This window comes from Oncorhynchus masou, chromosome 15, assembly GCF_036934945.1.
Source record: "Oncorhynchus masou masou isolate Uvic2021 chromosome 15, UVic_Omas_1.1, whole genome shotgun sequence".
Lineage (NCBI taxonomy): Eukaryota > Metazoa > Chordata > Actinopteri > Salmoniformes > Salmonidae > Oncorhynchus > Oncorhynchus masou.
In genome coordinates this window covers 36138733-36153343 of record NC_088226.1, presented here as the reverse complement: position 1 = coordinate 36153343, position 14611 = coordinate 36138733, and positions in this window count along the sequence as shown.

The following is a 14611-nucleotide window of genomic DNA, read 5'->3' as shown; positions in this document are numbered from 1 at the left end:
TAATGTATCGAGTTAAGAGAATTAACATCAGGATAATTCATGTGGCAGGTTAAGTGAATGTGGTTAAGGTTAAGAAAAGGGTTGGGCTTAACTAAAATGGCCCAGGACCAAGTTTGGGAAACCCTGATTTAGCAGAGACACTTATCCAGAGCAATTAGGGTTAAGTGCCTTGCTCAATGGCACATTGACAGATTTGTTTTACCTTGTCGCCTCAGGGATTCAAACCAGAGACCTTTCAGTTACTGGCCCAACGGTCTAAACCGCTAGGCTTACCTGCTACCCCAAATCAGTGTCTGATCTTTGGCTGTCGCACCTGCACCTCCCACGAATTCACTCCTCGACGTTTGTCTGTTGCTTTAGCCTTTCCACTTAAACGAGCCTAACGACAAATTTGGCAATGGCAATGTTGTAGACACAGAACATCAATGACAAAAGAAAGAAACTGTGCCTAAATATTTTTTGTAGATAACAGGATATTTGCAATCTGTTGTGCCACAAAGCTAACTAGCTAAAAGAGCCAATCATTTATGACTGTAACCTAATGGATACTGAGACCTTGGAACCAAATGTATTTTATGGGATGGATTGATCCTGTAAAGTTGACAAGATCGATACATTCCATTTAATCCTCAGGACAACAACATGGTGTGAGTGATGTGTATAACCATGGAGGAACATTGTCACTTTCATATAATTTTTAACCAGGCAAATTCTTATTTACAATGACAGCTTACCACGGCCAAACCCTAACCCGGAAGAGACTATGCCAAATATGCGCTGTCGTATGGGACTCCAAATCATGTCCGGTTGTGATACAGCCTGGAATCGAATCAGGGTCTGTAGTGATACCTCTAGCACTGGGACAAAGTGCCTTAGACCGCTGCTCCACTCAGGAGTCCAACTCTTTCACAGTATATCTGAAACTGTGAGAGATGGAAATAATCCCCACAGACATGTGAGGGAGTGCGCACACACACACACCTCAATAACATAAAACAGCTTCCTCTGTAACCATATCATGGGATATTGTTCATCACAAACTGTTGGGGTTGGGTAGCCATTGGAGATAGAACAACAACGCCCCACGGGCTACCCTCTAACCTCGCCTAGCTTCTGATTGCATCACTTTGTGCGAACTCCGTGGCCTATTTCTGCCCCTTAGTTCACTTCCCCCCTAATCCCTCCCATCAGGTTCCATAGAGACAGGCTTCCCCATAGTATCACACTGGCAACTCAAATATATAATAACTATAGCTGCAATACAGGGTGTGGAGGGGACAACCCAGGAAATGTGAATATGAAAATACTACAAGCATGTGGCTGTAAGAATGTGTGTGACACTGATCATTTTCAAGCCAGAGCAAAACAACGCCAGACTGCAGATAGAGCAGAGGTTTTTTTCTTCTGTCACTGTGGTCTAAGAGTCAAATATGTTTGTGTGTGTGTGTGTGTGTGTGTGTGTGTGTGTGTGTGTGTGTGTGTGTGTGTGTGTGTGTGTGTGTGTGTGTGTGTGTGGGACTGGGAGGAAGGCCAGGCAGAGTTACGGTTTGGCCTTAGAGACGAAGCAATACCGCGGGCTTTCCACACACAGTACATCCAAAACAAAGCTCTGTCTGTAACTATTGAGCTATTCTCCACTGTTCTGGATTGTGGTCCTCTCTCCCCTAGGAGTACTACGTCAACATTGTAAACATTTCTTGCAGAGGGAGACCAAAAGGCCCCTCTGGTGTTGATTTGTGTTCATTTTAGATGAATGTTGGATCCCCTGCTTTTTTGGTCAGCATCTGTGATGGAACCCCCCCCCCCCCCCCCCATCCTGATGTTGTCTAGCCCTGTACTGAAGCTCTTTTCCCCACTGTGTCTATGCTCTTTTACTGCCTCACAACAATCTGGGTACAATGGGTAACACCCACCGCTGTGGTTGGCGTCTGGTGGTTAGATTCCCAGGGCCAACACTTGCTGACACGCAGACGTCAACACAATCCACATGTGTTTAGCCTGGAGCTTTAACAGTGTGCGGGCCTTCTTGTTCTGTACTAGCATTCTTTATTAGCCCAGCACCTATGTTTTTTAAGGATGTGCGTATGACCACAAACTTTTCTATAGTCTGTAGTTATACCACACATTATCAGATTCAGACACAACCACTCTGTCTCCAGATAGTTAAAATAAAAGTCCCTAAAACTACACCAGAATCAGACAGGGTCAGGCATCAAAGTGGCCCGTCACGGCTGTATCACCACCTGGTACGGCAACGGCACCGGCTGCAACCACAGAGCTCTCCAGAAGGTGGTGCGGTCTGCCCAACGCATCACCGGGGGTACACTGCCTGCCCTCCAGGACATCTACAGCACCATTGTCACAGGAAGGCCAACAAGATTATCAAGGACCTCAGCCTCCCGAGCCACGGCATGTTCACCCTGCTAGCAGGCGGAGACAGTACAGGTGCATCAAATCTGGGGCAGAGAGAATGAAAAACATCTTTTATCTCCCGGCCATCAGACTGTTAAACAGCCATCACTAGCCTACCTCCGCCCAGCACCCTGTCCTGCACCTTAGACACTGTCACTAGTTGGCTACCACCAGGTGCTATACCCTGAACCTTAGAAACTGCTGCCCTAGGTACATAGATTCATTGAACACTGGAAGCCTAGTGGTTAGGGCATTGGGCCTACCTAAAGGTTGCTGGATTGAATCTCTGAGCTAACAAGGTTAACGTCTGTCATTCTGCCCCTGAGCAAGGTAGTTAACCCACTGGGCGCCGTGGATGTCGATTATGGCAGCCCCCTGCACCTCTCTGATTCAGAGGGCTTGGGTTAAATGCGGAAGACACATTTTAGTTGAATGCATTCAGTTGTACAACTGACCAGATATCCCACTTTTATGTTTCCATAATGTTCATTGTTCTGAAATCGTTTCTGTAGTTAGATACAGATATGATTAGCATTTCTGCAACATTCTGACATTTCATTTGATCTGAGAAATTAAGCAAATTGATTACTCACTTTACATGTACATACTGTATTCTCAACATAGATCATCCTATATAACAACTGTACATACCTTTTTCCTACATAAAAAGTATCCATACTGTCTATGCATGCCACATATTTATCATTGCTGGTTCTGATATTGTTCGCATATGTCTTAATTGCTTCCTTCTATTTTGTGTATTACTATTGTGCTGACATTTACTGCACTGCTAGAAACACAAGCAATTCGCAGCAACTGCTTTAACATCTGCTGATCTGTGTACGTGACAAATCAACTTGGATTTGATCAGTGACTGACAGGGCTGCATACGCTCTGTTTTTCTATAATGTGGCATACATTCATCCCCGTTTACATACACAGATCACAAGCTCACCCTTGTCATCCCCCTAGTCATAATCCGGATGATAATGTGATTTATAAACACAGTCAAAGAGCAATACACAGAGGTGTTGATACAGTCTGTTCACTAAAAGCTACTCTCAAACGGATTAAACAGTCTAGTGACGCTATTACTGTAACCTCAATTCATATGTGCTGTAGGGCTCGAGGAAGGCTATAGTGAAGTATCGCTCAATCAACTCACTTTTCTGAGGTGGAAGGTCAATTCAGTTTGGTGGAGTGTAATGATGAACCCTTATAGTATGTCGCTATGGCATTGAGTGTCATGGTTGCCATGGCACCGTAAAAAGAGAAGCCTAAGCAGAAAGCTCTGTAAATATTTCAGTGATTAAGTGATTTTTTCAAATGTTTTTGATAACTTGTTAAGGGGTTGAGCTACAATATGTACGGGATATATGCCAACGGTCTGTACATTACCTTGCAAATAATGGACAGCGCAGCGGGACAAGGCGGAGCCGATCGGATGTGCTTATGCAGCTTATATCACAATATTAAAGCACACATTTACCGGTAGAAAAATTGTGTTGATATTGTATCGAAGACGCAGGGGGTCAGGAAGCAGGTGCAGATGGTGATCTTAATAATAACAAACATGGAGAGTTACAAAACAAGAGAAACATCTGGAAATAAAACAGAACCAATACTGCATCATGACTGAGGTTGGTGAGGGCTATATGAAGGGAGAGTAATCAGGGTGGTGAAGAAGTCCAGGTGTGTGCAATGATGGTTGCCAGGTGTGCACAATGTGGTTTGCCAGGACAGGTGGTTAGTAGACCAGTGACATCAAGCACCGGAGGGAGGGAGCAGGATTAGGCGTGACAGAGCACTTCTCAAGACCATACCCGTCTCAGTCCACCAGGTACTGGAGCCAACCCCCATGATGTCGGGAGTCCAGGAGGGTCCTAACAGCATAGGCGGGGGTCCCCTCATTGTCCGGGGCGGTGGAGGGGTATCGCGGGAAACGGCATCAGCCAGGGGACCAGGAACCACTGTCCTGAGGAGGAAAACATGAAGAGGGTGAGATGTTGGGGAGTTCTAAAGGTTACCTCATTGTCCCTCCGGAGAACCTTGAAGGGCTCCAAAACCTGGTGCTCAGCTTCCTGCAGGGCAAGCAGAGCGTAAGGTTCCTGGTGGAGAGCCAGACGTGAACACCAGGATGGAACACTGGATCCTCACTGCGTTGGCTGTCCACCTGATCCTTCTGACTACAGATGACGCTCTGGAGCCTCATGTGGGCGGAGTGGAAGGGAGTCAGACCGATGGAGGAGTGACGAAGAGAGATCTGGACGTATTTCGCCCAAGGAAGGAACCAGGCCCACTCCCCCTGCTGGACCTGGCAGTGACTCTTTAGGAACCTCCCCAGCTCTTGGTTGGTCGTCTCCACCTGCCCGTTAGACTGAGGCTGGTACACGGATGTGAGGCTGAACGTGCGTGGCCCCCAGCTTCTCCATAAAGGCATTCCAGACCCGCAACATGAATTGGTACCACGGTCGGGAACTATGTCTTACGGAAGGCCATAGTGCCGGATGACCTGCTGGAATATTGCGTCAGCAACCAAGAATTAGGTAGGTAGACCAGAAAGAGGGATAAAACGGCAGGATTTGGAGAATCTGTCAACAGCAACTAGAATAGTGGTAAAACCATCAGAAAGGGGACGATCCATTATAAAGTTTATGGACAGATGCGACCAAGGCCGCTGAGTCACAGAAAGGGGAAGTAGTTTACCTGCTGGAGCGTGTTGGGGAGATTAGGTTGAGTTCATACCAAACATGAATTGACATAGTGGGCGACATCCTGCACCAAGCTGGGCTACCAGTATTTATCAGAGATGGATTGGATGGTGCGGGTGATACCTGGGTGTCCAGCGGGGAGGATGTGTGTGCCCAGGTCAACAGTCAATCTCTCACCCCTATGGGGACATAGATACGCTCTGGAGGGTAGGTGGCAGGAGCGGGTTCCCTTTCCAAAGCAAGGTAGATTGCCACATGTACATCCCAAAACACAAGGCCAACAATATGGGAGGACCACTTGATCGATAAAGGACCACCTGGTCGATAAAGTTCCCCACAGCACCAGAGTCCACTATAGCTGTAGAGACAACACTTGAGAGACAGCCGACCAGTGAAATGGGAACCAGAAAGGGTTTGGCGGAAAACAATGATAATGGAATACTCATGCCTACCCTGGGAGACGGAAGGTCACCGGGCCGCCCCTCTGCTCAAGTGGACCTCGGGTTAGGACGCACCAAACACCACTGAAGGATCACCTGGCCGCAATAGGGACTGAGCCAAAGCTGTCTCTGGCGACGCCGCTCTTCCGCAAAAAGGTGTTTGGCCCCTACCTCTATGGGTTCAGGCTCTGCCAAAGGAGGGAGGTGAGTGGCGAGGTGGACACCGACCCTCCCGAAGAAGGTTATCCAAACGGATGGCCATCGAGATGAGAGAGTCCAAGGATATATTGTCATCCCGACATGCCAACTCCATCTGTACCTCTTTGCGCAGTCCACTGCGGAATAGAGTGCGGAGCGCTGGATCATTCCATCCGTTGGAGGCTGCCACAGTCTGAAATGTAAAGGTGTACTCCGCAGCGGTGGGGCACCCTGCTGAAGTTGGAAAAGTTGCTCATCTCCCTCTCTGCCCTCTAGAGGATGGTTGAAGACCACCCTGAACAGAGCCATGAACATCTTATAGGAACCCAGATCCTCCTCTCCCCTCTCCCAGATGGCCGTAGCCCACTCCAACACCTGTCCGGTCAGCCATGAAATGACCGTGGCAACCTTGGACCTCTCGTGGTGGGGCCTACCATCTCTGATAGGCGAAATAGAGGGAGCACTGAAGTAGAAAGCTACCGCATTTCGATGGAGTGCTGTCATACTTCTCCAGAAAGGACACTGGGGCATCGCTGACTTGGGTGGACAGCTGGGTAGGCCGGGGGACTGGCTCACTGTGACGACCATTGGTAGGAAGCCCTCTGTCAGAGGTATGGAGAACCTCACTGGTGGTGTCGAGGCGGTGGTGAACGAGGAGGAACTCCTTCATGGTCTTACCCAGTAGAGCCAGCTGGTCGTAGTGTTGGTAGAGTAGATGACCCTGTTCCTCGACCGTCTGGAAGAGGGCATAATCATCTTTTGCTTCCATTGTTTCTTGAGGCAGTATTTATAAGAAGACACAGGGAGTCAGGAAGCAGGTGCAGATGGTGAGTTTAATAATAATGAAAATGTAGCGTTACAAAACAAGAGCAGCATTTGGACATGAAAACAGAACCAATACTGCCTGACGACTGAGGTTGGTGAGGGCTATATGAAGGGAGATTAATCAGGGTGGTGATGAAGTCCAGGTGTACTTAACAATAGGGAGCAGATGTGCTCAATGATGGTTGCCAGGTGTGTGCAATGTGGGTTGCCAGGATCAGTGTTTAGTAGACCGGTGACGTTGAGTGCTGGAGGGAAGGAGCAAGGAGCAGGAGTAGGGGTGATATTTTCTCATCTTTTGGTTGCTAGAGATGCGACCCAGTCGTCCGTTCGATTAGTTCGATATTTACGGACGCGACCCAGTTGTTGCTCGCAAGGTTCTTGTCCCTTGCTTGCTAGCTATCCAACGAGCTATGGCTGACACACTCACAACCTCTGCAACCAGAATAACAGCAAAGTAGCGTCATTTTCATTTGTATAAGCTGTTTACTATTGACATTCATTTGGATACATCCATAACAATGAGCTGATGATGCCTGATTTTGCATGTCATAGCTAGAAAACTTTGCCTTCTCGTCAGGACAATGTTCATTACGAGGAGATCACATTGCATATCGAACACTAGTGTGAGGATTGACGCTGGAGACAGTAGGCAGGTACAGTGAGAACATTTAATAAATTACGTACATGAAACGGGACAGGAACAGCTTCTGGACTGGGTACAAAGTAACGACATCATTGCAGACCTGGGAACAAACAGAGGAGACAGACAGATAATGGGGAGGCAATCAAATAATGACAGAGTTCAGGTGGGTCAAATGAGGCGCAGGTGCGCGTAACGAAGGGGACAGGTGTGCATAATGATAGGCAGTCAGGCACCCTCAAGCACCAGAGAGGGAGAGCGGGAGCAGGCATGACAGCTAGGCTAACATTAAAAATTAGCTTAACAAGTTTGATGCTAGCAAACCAGCCAATATGGCAACCAAATAAAAAAATACCTGGTCAAACTAGAAACATGGGTAGAATTAAGAGCATAGCGTCGGTTGTGTCAAGACTGTAACAGTAAGGACAAGAGAAATTCATGTTCATCACATTTGGTCCTCAGATGCTACAAAAAAAATATTTCTCTGCAAAAACAAATCAACGCTAGCTAGCTAGCTACGTTTTTCCTCGTTGGACCTGCGTTTATCAAATATAAAATATATTTTGATATGTTTAACACATTTTTGGTTACTACATGATTCCATATGTGTTATTTCATAATTTTGACGTCTTCTATATTATTCTACGAAGTAGAAAATATCTTTAAAAAATAAAGACAAACCCTGGAAAAAATAGGTCTCCAAACTGTTGACCAGTACTGTACATCTTCAGTGTCATTCAGTCTATTTCTTCATCCTTTGCGGCTGCTCAAATGGACTTCTTCCCTTCTCTCACTTCATTGGCTGCTCTCTCAAGCTACCAGCTCTCACAGTATCCCTCAGAATTAGATGTTCATCCATGTTTCTCAAACGTCAAATTTCAAAGTTGGTCCAAACGTCAATTTTCAGTGTTTATGGTTACGTTTAGGCATTAACGGTACATTTTTAAGGTTAGGGTTAAGTTCAAGCATTAAATCCAAATTCTTTAAAGTTAATAAGCATTAACTCCAAAGGATAAAGTTTTTGGATAGGCTTAAATCAAAAATATCAAAAACAACATGGAATCAGCGGGAGATACTTACTTTGGTAATTTTGTGTATGGTTCCTAGAAACAAGGGGTGGCTCAACTAGCCTTTTGGCTAAACTTATCCCACTCTCCCCTATGAGTATAAAACTCAAATATTGGTATTTCATATGAGCTTGGTCACTGACAGTAGTCTACCAGGTTGTAAGACATTTTTGCATTTTATTATCAGATGCCCAGTATTGTATGTTTACTTATCAGGTGTCCAGTGTATAATGCTTGGTTTGACTCCAGGTGCCAAACACTCATAATCTATTCTGAGCAGCAGGCAAACAGAACATGATTGTACACAGTAACAGATATCGACTCAGTTACTATGGGAATGATCCCAGGTTATACATATTAGAATATTAGTGGCTGTAATGTGTGTGTATTGACTTTGTGCTACTAAACAAGACAATGATGTCATGCCCAAATGCACAAAATACTGTATTCCCTATCCTAGTAAAGTACAGTTAAAGGAAATGGAGTTGTCTTCATTCTTGCCTCCTGGATGGTCTTATCAGTGACGTTGCCAACAGGTCGTCAGAAATGTTCACACCAACCATCATTCTATGAACCTGTAGCAGCTCGTCATGGAAGATATTATCATCTCTGTCATAGGGGAAGCGTTTAACCAGTAGCCTTTCAGCGTTTAACCAGTAGCCCTTGCATACAGTATTTCCCACATTCCAGATTAGAAATCCAGGCTGTGTTTCAAACACATAAAAGACACACCCTCCTCCACTTACCCTCACCTTATGCCCTTTGGGGAATCCCCGGGGCCATCTTTGCCGTTAGTCCAAACAATTAGCCAAGCCAGGGAAGTTGGCAAAGTAAGCCCCTCAGTCCTCGTTTGCGATCGAGTGTGCGAGTGTACAATTATTTTCACTCCGGGGCCTGAAAGCCCCATAATTCACTTCACGATGATTGTATATCTGCTAAGAAAAGTCAGCCAAAATTGAAAACCAACATCAATATGGAAACTCAACATACAAGTGTAAGTAAAAAGTAATGTAAATGAGTTCTAAATTGTGCTACTAATGCACATGACGGAAAAAACACGTATCGTAAGAGTAATGATGAGAGGGAATCTGATGACGGACCTTTGGTTGGTGGATGATCATTGGAAATCAGAATCAAACGGTGAGTGACGAGTGAGAGACAAGGGGTGAGTTAACATAGAAATACTCCTAGACGTATGCCTATTGGTTGAATGAACGGAAAGGGATTATTTCACGAGTAAGTTATTCAGGAAGCGTGGTGGAATTGCCTTAGTGCGCCATGCTCATAGGCTGAAGTTTACACGTGAATGACATTCTGCACGCTTGCTAATAGTGAAGGAGGAGAGACGTGATGCTATGCTGACGAGGTCACATTAATAACACTACCATGTAAATGCCTGCTAAGCTGATTAGGCAATGTTAGACACTACCATAAAAATACCTGCTATGCTGATGAGATAGCATTATACACTACCATAAAAATACCTGCTATGCTGATGAGATAGCATTATACACTACCATAAAAATACCTGCTATGCTGATGAGAGCATTATACACTACCATAAAAACACCTGCTATGCTGATGAGATAGCATTATACACTACCATAAAAATACCTGCTATGCTGATGAGAGCATTATACACTACCATAAAAATACCTGCTATGCTGATGAGATAGCATTATACACTACCATAAAAATACCTGCTATGCTGATGAGATAGCATTATACACTACCATAAAAATACCTGCTATGCTGATGAGAGGATTATACACTACCATAAAAATACCTGCTATGCTGATGAGATAGCATTATACACTACCATAAAAATACCTGCTATGCTGATGAGATAGCATTATACACTACCATAAAAATACCTGCTATGCTGATGAGATAGCATTATACACTAACATAAAAATACCTGCTATGCTGATGAGATAGCATTATACACTACCATAAAAATACCTGCTATGCTGATGAGATAGCATTATACAATACCATAAAAATACCTGCTATGCTGATGAGAGCATTATACACTACCATAAAAATACCTGCTATGCTGATGAGATAGCATTATACACTACCATAAAAATACCTGCTCTGCTGATGAGATAGCATTATACACTACCATAAAAATACCTGCTATGCTGATGAGAGCATTATACACTACCATAAAAATACCTGCTATGCTGATGAGATAGCATTATACACTACCATAAAAATACCTGCTATGCTGATGAGATAGCATTATACACTACCATAAAAATACCTGCTATGCTGATGAGAGCATTATACACTACCATAAAAATACCTGCTATGCTGATGAGATAGCATTATACACTACCATAAAAATACCTGCTATGCTGATGAGATAGCATTATACACTACCATAAAAATACCTGCTCTGATAATGAGGTAACATTATAAATGCTACCACATGCATATCTGTTATGACTGTGCGATAGGAAGTGATGTGAATTATATTGTGCCTACTAGATACAATTAAAAGTGACGAGCCATTCAGAACAGCCTTACTGATTGAACTTCCGTAAACTACATTTATTGCATTCATCTTAAGATAGCTGGGTGAGACAACCACATATCGCAGTCAAATATACAGGATATGAACATTCCATTCCATCCAAAGAATGGATATATAGCATTTTGCAACAAACCTCATTTTAATGCACATCTAAAATCTATTAATAAAAAAATCTAAGAACAGTGATATTTTACACACATTAAGGTAAGCAATCATTTCTGAAGCAAAAACACAAATGTGAAAAATGTGTGTGTATATAGCTTTTGGAACTAAACTCTTCATATATATTCTTACAGTGGGTCTTGTCTCAGTCTGTAATACAAGTTAAACCATTAGGAAAATATCTGGTATTTATATATGATCTGACATGTTTGATGATCATGTGCTCCTACACTAAGAATCTGTTTCCTCCATTTGGGGTGGGCTAATTTGAGAAGAAATCCACAAACTAGGAGGGAAACACTGACTGGTTGGCATGCCATGACTTAGTACCAGCCAACCCATCTGTTAAATACCATACATAACGGGACTCCCAACATGTAACCATGGACAGTCTATTACTTTACTTACAGGCATGCACATTCTATTTCTTACCATAGGCCCAGACAGAGAGAGAGAGACAAAGGAGACGATAGGGATTTAAATGATGCAGTCATGGGTCTGTAAGGCAAAACATAAATTTGGAGGCCAGTTTTGGCATAGTCCCACCTCCTCATCCCTAGGATTGAGTTATGGCCATTGTATCCCCCTTCCAGTCCTTATCGTACCATGGCCCTTGAGTAGACGAGCACTAAATGTGCATGTTGGCACTGGACATGTATTTCCAGCAAGTCATTGTGGTGGAAAGCAGGATGAAAAAAAACTGGAGGAGGAGAAAGAAAAACACTGTTTTAAAGTGAAGGGGGTGGAGTGGGGGGGTGGAAATAGGGACGGGTGGGTGGAAGTGTGGCCAGTGACGTGTGGTGAGGTCAGCGGCTGGGTAAGGACTGGCTATTATCAAAGCCAGATTCACTCACAAATAAACCTTGATGAAGCCCAAGTTCACCATACAACATATAGCTCTAACAACCAGAGTGACATTGGTTATTAACCAAAATTGACAAAACAATTTTCACCAAATGTAAATACAAATGTAGCCAAGGTACACAAGCGATAGTCTCCGATGGCGGCATATTCAAATTACATCCGATGAAATGACACACTGCTCAACTCAGCTCAGCCATAGACTGATGTAGCATACACAGTTACAACTGAAATGTGGCACTAAAATACCAATATTGGCACATTTCATCAGAATAATTTGCAACACAAACTCCATAGTCTTTCACAATGGATTTACAATTCTTCCAATGCACGGCATGCGCAAAAACACACACACATAATAATATTATTATGTGAAATATTATTACACAGACATATAAAATAAACAAGGTTCTAACGAAATGTCCATATCAACAATCGAAATGACTGAAAAATGCAGTTCAAAACATTTAAAAAGTATCTCATCAAAACAAAACTCTAGCTTGATAAATCAAATGCACTCAAATGGATGTTGTCTATTCTCATGATTCAACAGTAGCCTAACCTGCAAAAAAAAACTGAAAATAAATTTAGTCCTACCTTGTAAACTAAGTACATATGTCTGTCCTTCAACATGGAAAATAGTTTGAGGTGCAATAGTGTCCATCTGTCAGGTAACATGTTGTTTTTGTTAGCTAGCTTTGTTCAGTTCAGGGGAAGATGCGAGTGCCAAATTATGTAGATGTGACCGGTGTAGATTGTCTCTGCGTTGTGTTTTGATTGGCATACATATGACCAAAGGATCAATGTTGATGTTGATCTTTTATTCTCTGATAATGACAGGAAATTGTATATTGTGATATGTACACTACCGTTCAAAAGTTTGGGGTCACTTATAAATGTACTTGTTATTGAAAGAAAAGCAAAATTGTCCATTAAAATAACATCAATGTAGCCATGTAGCCTAGTGGTTAGAGCATTGGACTAGTAACCGAAAGGTTGCAAGTTCAAATCCCCGAGCTGACAAGGTACAAAATCTGTCGTTCTGCCCCTGAACAGGCAGTTAACCCACTGTTCCTAGGCTGTCATTGAAAATAAGAATTTGTTCTTAACTGACTTGCCTAGTAAAATAAAGGTAAAAAAAATCAAATTGATCATAAACATAGTGTAGATGTTGTAAATGACTATTGTAACTGGAAACAGCTGATTTTTTATGAAATATCTACATAGGCGTACAGAGAAACTGAAGATCTCGTACAACACTGTGTACTACTCCCTTCACAGAACAGCGAAACACTGGCTCTAACCAGAATAGAAAGAGGAGTGGGAGGGCCTAGTGCACAACTGAGCAAGAGGACAAGTACATTAGAGTGTCTAGTTTGAGAAACAGACGCCTCACAAGTCCTCAACTGGCAGCTTCATTAAATAGTACCCGCAAAACACCAGTTTCAACGTCAACAGTAAAGAGGTCACTCCGGGATGCTGGCCTTCTAGGCAGAGTTCTGTTCAGTGTCATGTGTTCTTTTTCCCAACTTTATCTTTTCTTTTTATTGGCCAGTTTAAGATATGGATTTTTCTTTTCAACTCAGCTGTGTTAACATAATGGCAAAAGGGTTTTCTAATGATCAATTAGCCTTTTAAAATGATACATTTTAAATTGGCTAACACAACGTCCTATTGGAAAACAGGAGTGATGGTTGCTGATAAATGGGCCCCTGTACACCTATGTAGATATTCCACTCAAAATCAACCATTTCCAGCTACAATAGTCATTTACAACATTAACAATGTCTACACTGTATTTCTGATAAATTTTATGTTATTTTAATGGACAATTTTTTTTGCTTTTCTTTCAATAACAAGGACATTTCTAAATGACCCCCAAACTTTTGAACGGTAGTGTACATATCACAATATATTGGTGGAAGACCATTATAATACACTGTCAGTGAACATATAAGCTCATTAGAAGTGTTTTAACATATACAATTGATCATGATTTCCATGGCACAGTTTTACAGTAACCTAACTCTTCTGCATACACTTGAAGTCAGAAGTTTACATACACCTTAGCCAAATACATTTAAACTCAGTTTTTTCTGACATTTAATCCCAGTAAAACTGCCGTTTCAGGTCAGTTAGGATCACCACTTTATTTTAAGAATGTGAAATGTCAGAATAATAGTGGAGAGAATGATTTATTTCAGCTTTTATTTCTTTCATTATATTCCCAGTGGGACAGAAGTTCACATACACTCAATTAGTATTAGGTTGCATTGCCTTTAAATTGTTTAACTTGGGACAAACGTTTCGGGTAGCCTTCCACAAGCTTCCCACAATAAGTTGGGTGAATTTTGTCCCATTCCTCCTGACAGAGTTGGTGTAACTGAGTCAGGTTTGTAGGCCTTGCTCACACATGCTTTTTCAGTTCTGCCCACTATTTATTTATAGTATTGAGGTCAGTGCTTTGTGATGGCCACTCCAATACCTTGACTTTGTTGTCCTTAAGCCATTTTGCCACAACTTTGGAAGTATGCTTGGGGTCATTGTCCATTTGGAAGACCCATTTACGACCAAGCTTTAGCTTCCTGACTGATGTTGCTTCAACATATTCACATAATTTTCCATCCTCATGTTGCCATCTATTTTGGGAAGTGCACCAGTCCCTCCTGCAGCAAAGCACCCCCACAACATGATGCTGCCACCCCTGTGCTTCACGGTTGGGATGGTGTTCTTCGGCTTGGAAGCATCCCCCTTTT